Source organism: Hyperolius riggenbachi, chromosome 11 (genome assembly GCF_040937935.1).
Source record: "Hyperolius riggenbachi isolate aHypRig1 chromosome 11, aHypRig1.pri, whole genome shotgun sequence".
Classification (NCBI taxonomy): Eukaryota; Metazoa; Chordata; class Amphibia; order Anura; family Hyperoliidae; genus Hyperolius; species Hyperolius riggenbachi.
In genome coordinates, this window is record NC_090656.1 from 233,230,210 (window position 1) to 233,244,222 (window position 14,013).

At 47.6% G+C, this 14,013-nt stretch overlaps 1 pseudogene; it reads left to right on the forward strand.

Annotated features, from left to right (window-relative positions):
- Nucleotides 1–1,792: 1,792 nt before the first annotated feature.
- On the forward strand, nucleotides 1,793–13,742 carry LOC137537967 (posterior protein-like; annotated as a pseudogene).
- Nucleotides 13,743–14,013: the final 271 nt, after the last annotated feature.

Sequence of the window (14,013 nt, forward strand, 5' to 3'; positions counted from 1 at the left end):
ACTATTTTCCTGTTGTGTGCTGCAGCACCCTCTGTATTTATATATTTCTTATGGAGATTGGGGTTCTCCAGTGCTGCGTGCATGCTTTGCATAGTATTGCATATAATTCGGTTTGTGCTGCTCATCCCATGGCTTATGTTATTTTCCCCTGTGAGCGTGCATAACCACGCCCACCTCTAGCACAGTTAAGCATATAAATGAGCGGTGCTCATAGTTCAGTCAGTAGCTAGTAGAAGGTGAGGTGTTTTTAATTTCATTTCTCCCATTTAGCTGACCCCTGGGCTTTTGGCATGGTTCCCACTAGAACGCTGATAAAAACTAGCATTTTTGCCTGGTTAGAGTAGGACTCACCAGATCGGGGACACTTTGGTGCAGTTGGTGAGTTTAAACACGTTAAAGCGTAACCAAGAGCCCCTGTCACTGTTTTCCTGTTGTGTGCTGCAGCACCCTCTGTATTTATATATTTCTTATGGAGATTGGGGTTCTCCAGTGCTGCGTGCATGCTTTGCATAGTATTGCATATAATTTGGTTTGTGCTGCTCATCCCCTGGTATATATATATATATATATATATATATATATATATATATATATATATTGTTGTATTTTATCGGTATAAACTGTATTTCCATGTGTGCCTTAATGGAAAAGTATGTCTGGACATTTATGTTGCTATGAGAGATTTACAGTGAATCTAGTTGATCAGCTGGGGCCTTGTGCAAAGCCTGTGTTTCATAAATGACTTTTTACAACCACACACATCTGCATATGAGTAAATAACACAGCAAAGACAATGGCCTCAGACACTGACCCCAGCCCCCGCAAATGGCCATTGAGGAGAAAAGCTGAGAGGAAGCTGGTTTGTCTGGTTTGGTCAACAATGGTCCATGGGACTAGCTACAACAAGTTCCTTCCCCCAGCTGCTAAGGGCAGGAACTATTGATGATGTATAACAGAGGAGGAGTCTTTATGCCTGTGGTATCCAGATATAAGACAATGCTTGAGAAGTTCTCTCTCTCTTGGAATGCTGACATGGACGGTGAGATAGAAAGGGGCTCAGCTAATGAAAGCGTGTGACTGTGCATAGGGTATATAGAGCCATTATGTGAGTCACATAGTTTGTATGCTATAACTTGTACATATGTAAATCTGTAAATAAACCCCTTTTATTTAACCCCTTTGAAACGACCTCAAGTGTCTGGTCATTAACATAGAAATAAGTTAACATAAGCTAGAGTACATTCTACATTTGGCACCCCAAGATAGCGTGTGGATAATTAGTAAATCCACATAGAACCCTATAACAGAGAGTTACTCTAGCGAATAGTTCCAGAGAACGTGGAAGACGAGGGTAAAGGACTTAGCGGAAAACTTGAACGTGGACCCTGGACACCAAGGAAGCATACGAAATGCGGTAAGTTTTTTTTTTTTTTTTTTTTATATATATATATATATATATATCAATGCATATCTGTATTTTGATTGCAGTTTGTGAGGTTTGGTTGTATGTGACAAGGTAACTGCTAGGAAGATAGGTTGTTGAAAAGGTACATAGGTATGCTATAGGAAACAATAGGTTTCAGGAATTGTGTGGATTGAATATGAATGGTCTGTGAGAGGCAGCAAAAGCTTCATCTCCTGTTGTTGCTGTATTTGTGTATATAGTTTGGTCAGCCATTGTGAGTGTAGATCACATAATCTGAAGGCAGTTAGAAGTGAATGTGAGTGTTTTGCAAGGACAATAGCTTCTGTGTTGGTCATTGAATCGTATGTTTAGTGCAGTTTGGTGAAAATGGAGATTGCACAAAATTTTGTCAGTAAATACGCCACGGTTGATGTGAATACATGTGCGAATAAATCCCTTGAGCAGCAGTTTGCGTCATTGGTTGGAAAATGTGAGACATATAATAATGGATTGCAGCAGACATATTTTGGAAACAAAGTCCAGAAGATAAAGCTCGCAAATGAAATTTCGATTTTACTTAGGATGAGGGTCATATCAGAGCAGAGAGCGAGAGATTGGGCTGCAGACAGACAGCAAATCAGAAAGGACCTGGATAATTTTAAGGATAATTTGGTAGTTATGGCAGATTCATCGAGAGCCGATTTGCAGGAGTTGAAATTAGAGGCAGATGATTGGAAGGAAAGGAATAGTGAATTGGAGAAACAAATAGAACAGCACAAGGTCAAATGCGCCTCAAATGAAACCTTAATTCACTCACTCAATGATAAATTAACCCAGATGCAAGAGCTGGTTGCCTCTTTAAAAAGAGAACTGTTACATACCAACTCAGTGTTGATCCAGAAGGAAAATTACATCTTATCAATATGTGAACAAAAAGCAAAAACTTGTGAGTCTGCAAATGTCTGAACTATTACTGATGACAGTACCTGCAGTGGGGTACAACTAGCAGATGTGTCCAGCCCTACTGTGCTAACAATTCAGGACAAACTGCGCTTATGTCAGATTCTGGGCGATTTTGATTCCCTAGAATCGCCTGTGAGGTTGTCTAGTCAATTTGAGGCAGTACAGTCTAATAGTGGTGCTCAAATACCCCTTTTAAAAATTCGAATTTGGTCGAATTCGAATAGTAAATTATTCGAGGTCAGTCGAATATTCGAGTCGAATATTTTTTACTATTCGATTCGACCTCGGACTTCGAGCTCACTATTCGAGTCGGTATTCGAGCTCACTATTCGAGCTGACTATTCGAATTGGCCCAAAATAGCTTCCAACACTTGTTTTGAGGGTGAATGATGCAAGAAACATCTTTTTTTCCAAGTAACAACAGCAAGTGATTATGTGGGGATGTTCCTTTAAAAAAAAATGTGGAAAGAGAAGTTGTGTCCTTAATTTGGTTCAGTAGTGTAGTGTTACTGTATATACTTGTTCTTCTTCTTCTTTATCTTTCTTAATCTTCTTCTAGATCTTCTTCTTCTTCTTCTTCTTCTTCTTCATCATCTTCTTCTTCTTCTTCATCTTCATCTTCTTCATCTTCTTCTTCATCTTCTTCTTCTTCTTCTTCATCTTCTTCTTCTTCTTCATCTTCTTCATCTTCTTCATCTTCATCTTCTTCATCTTCATCTTCTTCATCTTCATCTTCTTCTTCATCTTCTTCATCTTCTTCATCTTCTTCATCTTCTTCTTCTTCTTCTTCATCTTCTTCTTCTTCTTCTTCATCTTCTTCATCTTCTTCTTCTTCTTCTTCATCTTCTTCATCATCTTCTTCTTCTTCTTCATCTTCATCTTCTTCATCTTCTTCTTCATCTTCTTCATCTTCTTCTTCATCTTCTTCTTCTTCATCTTCTTCTTCTTCATCTTCTTCTTCTTCTTCTTCATCTTCTTCATCATCTTCTTCTTCTTCTTCATCTTCATCTTCTTCATCTTCTTCTTCATCTTCTTCTTCTTCATCTTCTTCTTCTTCTTCATCTTCATCTTCTTCATCTTCATCTTCTTCTTCTTCATCTTCTTCTTCATCTTCTTCTTCATCTTCTCCTTCTCCTTCTTTTTCAATATCGTCTTCTTCTTCTTCTTCACGTATTTCTCTTTTCAAATTTTTTTTTAAAGAAATGCAGCTATTTTTGAGCGTAACAAATAGCTGGTGGGCGCACGCATGTTGGAAGCGCCATTGTATGTGCTCCCTGGCAGTGGAAACACAAAGACAGCAGGAGGTAAATTCAGCAGCAGGAGGAGGAGGATGAGTGTGTGGCAGCAGGCAGTCAATGAGGCAGGCAGCTCGCCGTGACATAATAGCCCTGGTACCTAGCGGTGATACCAGGGCTGTAAATAAACACAACAGGAGGTCCCAGACAGCGGTCGTGCAGCCCACATTGTGTCCAATACACAACTGGGACAACACAGTTTTCAACCCGGGCACCTCAGAAAAATTAAACCTTTTTTTTTTTTTATTGGTTTTTTTTGGTTTTGGTTTTACAACCAATATAGCTATTGTTTTGACGTAATAGCTGGTGGCAGAGTGGCAGCAGAAGGTAATTCTGTGTACCCTGGCAGTGGGAAACACAGACAGACAGCAGCAGCAGGAGGAATGGAGGAGCAGTGTGAGCAGCTATTGTTGTGACGTAATAGCTGGTGGCAGAGTGGCAGCAGACGGTAATTCTGTGTACCCTGGCAGTGGGAAACACAGACAGACAGCAGCAGCAGGAGGAATGGAGGAGCAGTGTGAGTGTGGCAGCAGGTAGGCAGCGTGACATAATAGCCCTGGTACCTAGCGGTGATACCAGGGCTGTAAATAAACACAACAGGAGGTCCCAGACAGCGGTCGTGCAGCCCACATTGTGTCCAATACACAACTGGGACAACACAGTTTTCAACCCGGGCACCTCAGAAAAATTAAACCTTTTTTTTTTTTTATTGGTTTTTTTTGGTTTTGGTTTTACAACCAATATAGCTATTGTTTTGACGTAATAGCTGGTGGCAGAGTGGCAGCAGAAGGTAATTCTGTGTACCCTGGCAGTGGGAAACACAGACAGACAGCAGCAGCAGGAGGAATGGAGGAGCAGTGTGAGCAGCTATTGTTGTGACGTAATAGCTGGTGGCAGAGTGGCAGCAGACGGTAATTCTGTGTACCCTGGCAGTGGGAAACACAGACAGACAGCAGCAGCAGGAGGAATGGAGGAGCAGTGTGAGTGTGGCAGCAGGTAGGCAGCGTGACATAATAGCCCTGGTACCTAGCGGTGATACCAGGGCTGTAAATAAACACAACAGGAGGTCCCAGACAGCGGTCGTGCAGCCCACATTGTGTCCAATACACAACTGGGACAACACAGTTTTCAACCCGGGCACCTCAGAAAAATTAAACCTTTTTTTTTTTTTATTGGTTTTTTTTGGTTTTGGTTTTACAACCAATATAGCTATTGTTTTGACGTAATAGCTGGTGGCAGAGTGGCAGCAGAAGGTAATTCTGTGTACCCTGGCAGTGGGAAACACAGACAGACAGCAGCAGCAGGAGGAATGGAGGAGCAGTGTGAGCAGCTATTGTTGTGACGTAATAGCTGGTGGCAGAGTGGCAGCAGACGGTAATTCTGTGTACCCTGGCAGTGGGAAACACAGACAGACAGCAGCAGCAGGAGGAATGGAGGAGCAGTGTGAGTGTGGCAGCAGGTAGGCAGCGTGACATAATAGCCCTGGTACCTAGCGGTGATACCAGGGCTGTAAATAAACACAACAGGAGGTCCCAGACAGCGGTCGTGCAGCCCACATTGTGTCCAATACACAACTGGGACAACACAGTTTTCAACCCGGGCACCTCAGAAAAATTAAACCTTTTTTTTTTTTATTGGATTTTTTGGTTTTGGTTTTACAACCAATATAGCTATTGTTTTGACGTAATAGCTGGTGGCAGAGTGGCAGCAGAAGGTAATTCTGTGTACCCTGGCAGTGGGAAACACAGACAGACAGCAGAAGGGCAGTACACAGCAGCAGCCCACTGTAGGTGTGAAATGTGTGGCTGCAGGCGACGTAATAGTCAAAGTGAACCAGGCTGGCTTAGTGAGCAGGAGCCAGGAGGTGGTAAAGGGTGGTAAGGCACATTAACGATGGTACTAAGTTCCGGCAGCCAGTTCATGTCCCCCTCTCGCCGACAACAGGGGCCAGGAACTCGCCTTCCACCCACGCCTGGTTCATCTTGAGAAACGTCAGTCTGTCCACAGACTTGTGAGACAGACGTGAGCGTTTCTCGGTGACCACGCCACCAGCTGCACTGAAGCAGCGCTCGGACAGCACGCTGGAAGGGGGGCAGGACAGCACTTCCAGGGCGTACTGCGCCAGCTCGCTCCAGATCTCCATGCGCTTGACCCAATACTCCATGGGATCAACAGGGGCATCGCTGTCAAGCCCGCTGTAGGACCCCATGTAGTCAGCCACCATGCGGGTCAGGCGCTGGCTGTGACCGGAGGAGGATGCTGCTGCATGCATCTCCTCTCTAGTCACTGCTGCCGGAGCCTCTACAGTCCTGTAGAGCTCGTGGCTGAGAGACAGCAGGTCTGTGGGGCGCTTGCTGCTGCTGGATGCAGGCACCTGCTGCTGCCTCTGTGCTGGCTGCTGGACAGTGGGGGTGGAAGGCTGGGGGAAGGCTTCCTCCAAGCGCTCAACAAGGGCCTGCTGCAAGCTCCTTATTTGTTGCGCTGGGTCTCCTCCTGCAGGCGGCAGGAACTGGCTCAACTTCCCCTTGAGGCGTGGGTCCAACATCATGCTGATCCAGATGTCCTCCCTCTGCTTCATCTGGATCACCCTGGGGTCCCTGCGCAGGCACGTCAGCATGTGCGCTGCCATTGGGAAGAGGCGGGCCACGTCTGCTGGCACATCGACGTCAGTGCTGTCCTCCTCATCCTCCTCCTCTGCTGCCTCATCCTCTCTCCACCCCCGCACCAACTCAGCTGCACTGCGCTGATCCCCCTCATCAGCAGCCAGGTCAGGGACCTCCACCAAGTCCTCCTCCTCCTCCCCCTCAGAGGTGGACTGTGCAGCTGCTTGCCGCTCCTGCTGGTCCAAGGCTGCCGCTCCCTGTGCCAGCAAAGCATCGAGTGCCCTGTTCAGCAGAGAAACCAGGGGCACCCACTCGCAGACCATAGCATGGTCCCTGCTCACCATGTTTGTGGCCTGCAGGAAGGGAGCCAGCACTAAGCACACCTGCTGCATGTGCCTCCAGTCATCATCGGGGACGATGGACGGGATGTTGCTGGTCTTGTCCCTTCTCTGAGCTGCGGAAACAGTGGCCAGGGCAAGGTAGTGGTTGACAGCGTGCTTCTGTTCAACCAGACGCTCCAACATCGCCAGGGTGGAGTTCCAGCGAGTCGGAACGTCAATGATCAGCCGATGGCGTGGCAGATCCAGCTCCTTTTGCACGTCTTCCAGGCTCGCACAGGCTGCAGCCGAGCGCCGGAAGTGACGCACAACGTTCCTTGCCGTTTCCAGCAGCTCGTCCATCCCCTGGTAGGTGCGCAGGAACTTCTGCACCACCAGGTTCAGCACGTGGGCAAGACAGGGGATGTGGGTCAGGTTTCCCCTGTCTATGGCAGCAACCAGATTGGCCCCATTGTCGGACACCACCTCTCCGACTCTGAGGCCTCTGGGGGTCAGCCAAATCCGCTCCTGCTCCTGGAGTTTGGCCAACACGTGGGCTGCCGTCAGCTTGGTCTTGCCAAGGCTGACCAAGTGCAGCAGCGCTTGGCAGTGGCGGGCCTTCACACTGCTGCTGAGGCGGGGGGTTTGGCCAGGTGTGGCGGAGGATGGCAGAGGATCGGAGGAACCCGCTGCAGTTCCCCTGACCCTGCGGGGTGGCACCACCCACTGTGTTGCTGCTGCTGCTGTGCCCGCTGCTGCTCTCCCATCCTCACCCCCTTCCACCAAGCTGACCCAGTGGACAGTGAAGGACAGGTAGCGGCCTGTCCCGAAGCGGCTGCTCCAGGAGTCCATGGTGACGTGGACCCTTTCACCAACCGCGTGCTCCAGCCCTCGCTCCACATTGGCCATCACAAAGCGGTGCAGTGCAGGAATGGCCTTGCGGGCGAAGAAGTGTCTGCTGGGGAGCTGCCAGTCTGGGGCTGCACAAGCAAGCAGCGCCCGCATGTCGCTCCCCTCCTGCACGAGCGTGTACGGCAGGAGTTGGGAGCACATGGCCCGTGCCAGCAAGCCGTTCAGCTGCCGCACGCGACGGCTGCTGGGAGGCAGAGCCCTAACCACCCCCTGGAAGGACTCGCTCAAAAGGCTCTGGCGTGCCTTTTTGCTGGCACGGGAATCAGCAGACGGAGCAGAGGAGGCCACTGAGGACTGGCTGCCAGAACAGGCCTCAGTGTCGGCGGCAGGAGTTGCAGAGGGGGGAGGAGCAGGGCGTTTCCGCACTCCTGCTGGTGCTGCTGGAGGAGCAGGAGGGCGGGTGGCTGCTGTTGCTGCTGCTGCTGCTGAAGGCTGTGCAGTGATGGGATTGGTGCCACTGCCAGCACCAGATGCCTTCAGCCTCTGGAACTCCTCATGCTGGTGGAAGTGTTTCGCAGAAAGGTGGTTGATCAGCGAGCTGGTGCTGAACTTCAAGGGGTCTGCACCTCTGCTCAACTTCCGCTGACAGTGGTTGCAAGTGGCGTACTTGCTGTACACTGTGGGCATGGTGAAAAACCGCCAGATTGGTGACAAAAACATCCCCCTACGGCATGGAAGCGCTGCTGCCTGTTTCCCTGTGGTGGTTGGGGGGGGGGGGGGGGTCTTGGGTGCGGCTGGTGGTGGTACTGGCTGATGCTGCTGCTGCTGCTGCTGAGCCTGAGACACCAGCAGGCTGTGGGACGCTGCCAATGCTTGCAATGATGCGCCTCCTTGCAAGGCCCACAACCGCATCCTCCTCCTCCTCCTCAGAGCTGCTGAGGACGACATCCTCTGGATGTGTTGGCACCCAGTCTCTGTCTGTCACCGGGTCATCATCATCATGCCCCTCCTGAAACATGTCCTGCTCTGATGATGACCCCCCAAACTCCTCTGCTGATGCATGGATGGGACGCTTGACTGTCGCCACAGTCTTGCTGTCCAATCCCTCCTCCCCCAAAGTGCCCATCAGCATCTCCTCCTCCAAATCGCCAACAACAGCATTCAATTGACTCATCATGCCTGGGGTCAAAAGAGTGCTGAGTGACAGGTCGGCGACTGACGGTGAACTGGCCTCCTCCCCAGGCCCTGCTGGGCGGCTGCTGCGAACAGGGGTGGTGGTGGTGAGGGTGGAGGCCTCGGATGCAGAGCTGATGGCGGGCTGCTCATCCTCCGTCATGAGTTGCACCACAGTGTCTGCATCCTTTTCCTCAATGGGACGTTTCCGACCCGGCTGGAGGAAAATGGGAGCAGGTGCTACACGCTGCTGCTGCTGTGTCTCTGCAGCGTGAGTTGCAGATGCTCCTCCTGGGCGGCGCCCAAGGCGTCCACGGCCAGTGGCTATGGGAGGAATGTTAGCCACTGACGCTGCTGCTGCTGCTGCGGAACTGTGCATGGTGGCGCGCCCGCGGCCGCGGCTTGCCACAATGCTGCTCCCTCTCTTCCTGATTCCCTTGCTGCCCTTCCCCTTGCCCAAACCGCGCTGGCTGCCACTTCCAGACATCTTCAATGTTTTGGGCGTATAGACAAAAGTTTTGTAAAAGGGCGGGTGAAAAGTGGGGTACTTTAATGGAGTGGGTTGGTTGGTGAGGTGACTGAGTGAGTGTCCCCTAGTACAGTAAGTAAGTATTAACAGTCAGGAAGTACAACTAGCAGTTACAATAATCAGTAGTAGTAATCACAAGTAAATTTAGTGTGTGTACACTCAGACAGTGAGTGCACGCACGCAGGAGCTAGTAGCCTATGGACACAGTGACTGAGTGTCCTAGACTCCTAGTACGGTAAGAGTAAGTAAGTAGTAACAGTAAGTAGAACTAACTAATAACAATAATCAATCAGCGATCAGAAGGAAATGGAGTGTGGGTGGTGTGTGTGTACACTCAGACAGTGAGTGCACGCACGCAGGAGCTAGTAGCCTATGGACACAGTGACTGAGTGTCCTAGACTCCTAGTACAGTAAGAGTAAGTAAGTAGTAACAGTAAGTAGAACTAACTAATAACAATAATCAATCAGCGATCAGAAGGAAATGGAGTGTGGGTGGTGTGTGTACACTCAGACAGTGAGTGCACGCACGCAGGAGCTAGTAGCCTATGGACACAGTGACTGGGTGTCCTAGACTCCTAGTACAGTAAGAGTAAGTAAGTAGTAACAGTAAGTAGTAGAACTAACTAATAACAATAATCAATCAGCGATCAGAAGGAAATGGAGTGTGGGTGGTGTGTGTACACTCAGACAGTGAGTGCACGCACGCAGGAGCTAGTAGCCTATGGACACAGTGACTGAGTGTCCTAGACTCCTAGTACAGTAAGTAGTAACAGTAAGTAGTAGAACTAACTAATAACAATAATCAATCAGCGATCAGAAGGAAATGGAGTGTGGGTGGTGTGTGTACACTCAGACAGTGAGTGCACGCACGCAGGAGCTAGTAGCCTATGGACACAGTGACTGAGTGTCCTAGACTCCTAGTACAGTAAGTAGTAACAGTAAGTAGTAGAACTAACTAATAACAATAATCAATCAGCGATCAGAAGGAAATGGAGTGTGGGTGGTGTGTGTACACTCAGACAGTGAGTGCACGCACGCAGGAGCTAGTAGCCTATGGACACAGTGACTGAGTGTCCTAGACTCCTAGTACAGTAAGAGTAAGTAAGTAGTAACAGTAAGTAGAACTAACTAATAACAATAATCAATCAGCGATCAGAAGGAAATGGAGTGTGGGTGGTGTGTGTACACTCAGACAGTGAGTGCACGCACGCAGGAGCTAGTAGCCTATGGACACAGTGACTGGGTGTCCTAGACTCCTAGTACAGTAAGAGTAAGTAAGTAGTAACAGTAAGTAGTAGAACTAACTAATAACAATAATCAATCAGCGATCAGAAGGAAATGGAGTGTGGGTGGTGTGTGTACACTCAGACAGTGAGTGCACGCACGCAGGAGCTAGTAGCCTATGGACACAGTGACTGAGTGTCCTAGACTCCTAGTACAGTAAGTAGTAACAGTAAGTAGTAGAACTAACTAATAACAATAATCAATCAGCGATCAGAAGGAAATGGAGTGTGGGTGGTGTGTGTACACTCAGACAGTGAGTGCACGCACGCAGGAGCTAGTAGCCTATGGACACAGTGACTGAGTGTCCTAGACTCCTAGTACAGTAAGAGTAAGTAAGTAGTAACAGTAAGTAGAACTAACTAATAACAATAATCAATCAGCGATCAGAAGGAAATGGAGTGTGGGTGGTGTGTGTACACTCAGACAGTGAGTGCACGCACGCAGGAGCTAGTAGCCTATGGACACAGTGACTGGGTGTCCTAGACTCCTAGTACAGTAAGAGTAAGTAAGTAGTAACAGTAAGTAGTAGAACTAACTAATAACAATAATCAATCAGCGATCAGAAGGAAATGGAGTGTGGGTGGTGTGTGTACACTCAGACAGTGAGTGCACGCACGCAGGAGCTAGTAGCCTATGGACACAGTGACTGAGTGTCCTAGACTCCTAGTACAGTAAGTAGTAACAGTAAGTAGTAGAACTAACTAATAACAATAATCAATCAGCGATCAGAAGGAAATGGAGTGTGGGTGGTGTGTGTACACTCAGACAGTGAGTGCACGCACGCAGGAGCTAGTAGCCTATGGACACAGTGACTGAGTGTCCTAGACTCCTAGTACAGTAAGAGTAAGTAAGTAGTAACAGTAAGTAGAACTAACTAATAACAATAATCAATCAGCGATCAGAAGGAAATGGAGTGTGGGTGGTGTGTGTACACTCAGACAGTGAGTGCACGCACGCAGGAGCTAGTAGCCTATGGACACAGTGACTGGGTGTCCTAGACTCCTAGTACAGTAAGAGTAAGTAAGTAGTAACAGTAAGTAGTAGAACTAACTAATAACAATAATCAATCAGCGATCAGAAGGAAATGGAGTGTGGGTGGTGTGTGTACACTCAGACAGTGAGTGCACGCACGCAGGAGCTAGTAGCCTATGGACACAGTGACTGAGTGTCCTAGACTCCTAGTACAGTAAGTAGTAACAGTAAGTAGTAGAACTAACTAATAACAATAATCAATCAGCGATCAGAAGGAAATGGAGTGTGGGTGGTGTGTGTACACTCAGACAGTGAGTGCACGCACGCAGGAGCTAGTAGCCTATGGACACAGTGACTGAGTGTCCTAGACTCCTAGTACAGTAAGAGTAAGTAAGTAGTAACAGTAAGTAGAACTAACTAATAACAATAATCAATCAGCGATCAGAAGGAAATGGAGTGTGGGTGTGTGTACACTCAGACAGTGAGTGCACGCACGCAGGAGCTAGTAGCCTATGAACACAGTGACTGAGTGTCCTAGACTCCTAGTACAGTAAGAGTAAGTAGTAACAGTAAGTAGAACTAACTAATTACAATAATCAATCAGCGATCAGAAGGAAATAGAGTGTGTGTTGTGTGTGTACACTCAGACAGTGAGTGCGCACACGCAGGAGCTAGTAGCCTATATGAACAGTGACAGTGAGTGTCCCTACGGGTACAGTAAGAGTAAGTAGTAAGTAAGTACAACTAACAATAATCAATCAGTAATCAGAAGGAAATAGAGTGTGTGTACACACAGACAGTGAGTGAGTGCACACACGCAGGAGCTAGCTAGTAGCCTATAAACAGTGACAGTCAGTGAGTGTCCTACTCCTAGTACAGTATAACTACAATACTATTAGTAAAGGACAGCAGAAATACTGGTATAGATGATGAGAGAAATAAACAGAGGACAGCTGCCCACAGAGGCAAGGCCCCCCTGAGGCCTAAACCTGTAAGCTTGCAGCAGCTGCCTGTCTCTAATGTAACACACAAGCTACTAACTAAAATACAATGTCTATCTAAATAACAACAATACAGGTGTATATGGCAGGTGTAGGTGAGCAAAAACGCTAGGTAAATGAACACAATAGAGCACTTGCTAAGCCAAAGCACAAAGGAGCAGATCTCTCTCTGTACAAGTCTCAGGCAAGCATGGAAAACCCGAACATGGCGGCCGCTATTTATAGGGTAGGGGCTGGCCAGGGTCCCCCTCTGTGATTGGCTGCCGTCAGAGGGCCTGGGAGCCCTCTGATTGGCTCTAAGCACATCAATCTGGGCTATGACGCTATTCGAGCTCGGTACCGAGCTCGAATAGCGCCGGTTTGCTCGAATAGCTCGAATAGTGAATGGGCTATTCGAGTGTTCTCGAATAGCCCATTCGAATAGCTACAGCTATTCGGAGCTCGAATACCGAGCTCGAATAGCTGAAAAAGAGCTCGAATATTCGAGCTACTCGAATATTCGAGCTCTGCTGAGCACCACTGCAGTCTAAATGATGAAGATGCATGTGCACTTTTACGGGCCTGGTTGCCGGGGCCCTTAGCCACTCGCATAGTTCTGGAAAATGGTGGTTGTGTAGCAGATGCAGGAGGTAGGAGACAGGAAGTACAGCGTGTATTGGGAAGTCGTGATGAAAGAGGCGTGCAAGCGCTGGCAAGCATGAGATTCATGAAAGGAATGGATCCTGTGATATTTTGTCATGAGTACATTTCACTGTATAGAGTGGTCCATAATTGCCAAGATGTATCAGCTGATGATGGGGAGTTGCTATATTCCATGGCAAATAAGTGTATGGTGAGCCACCCAGTTAAACTTGCTCTTAAAAATGCCATCACGTATCAACAATTCATTAATATACTGAGGGATTGTTGTGAGGAGGACAATGAGGGAGAGACATCCAATGTATCTGTGGCATATAAAGGTACACAGAGAAACAGTTTCCGATGTTACCGATGCCATAGACCTGGCCACATAAAACGATATTGCAGAAGCCACAAAGTTAAGAATAGACACACCAGCAATATTTCCAATTGTGTAAGCACCATCTCCCCTCACGATCATGAAAAACATGAGAACTTTGGTGCATTTCAGGGCCCAGATAAGCTGGAAAACAGAATTTGGAATTGTGGGCAACAAGCAAACTCTAAAGAATTTGATAATGTTGCATTCGGTGCCCAAGGACACTGGCCAAACATTCCAGTTTATGCCCCGCTAGCCAGTATGCCATATTGGCTATTCTGTAGTTTGTCAAACATTGCAATCCCTTTTTTCTTGGGATATATGGCAGAGTGTTCAAAAATTAATGTGTAATAATGTAGGGCAAATGAAATACAATCTGTTGTCTCAACAGGTTTGCAGTATAGGGGTAACCTAACAGATTGTGAAGTAACAATGGTGTCTTAATGTGAGGATATTAACATAATTATGCTTTGTTTTTCAGATATCTCTGAAAGGAAATGTATGTGGTTAAAAATTCAAGCCATCTAACATTTGATTATGTTGTATTCATGTATTGTGTTATACTTTCTCTCCTCTTTAGCCAAGGGCATCTACATGGAATTTGGTTTAGGATCAGGGTGCA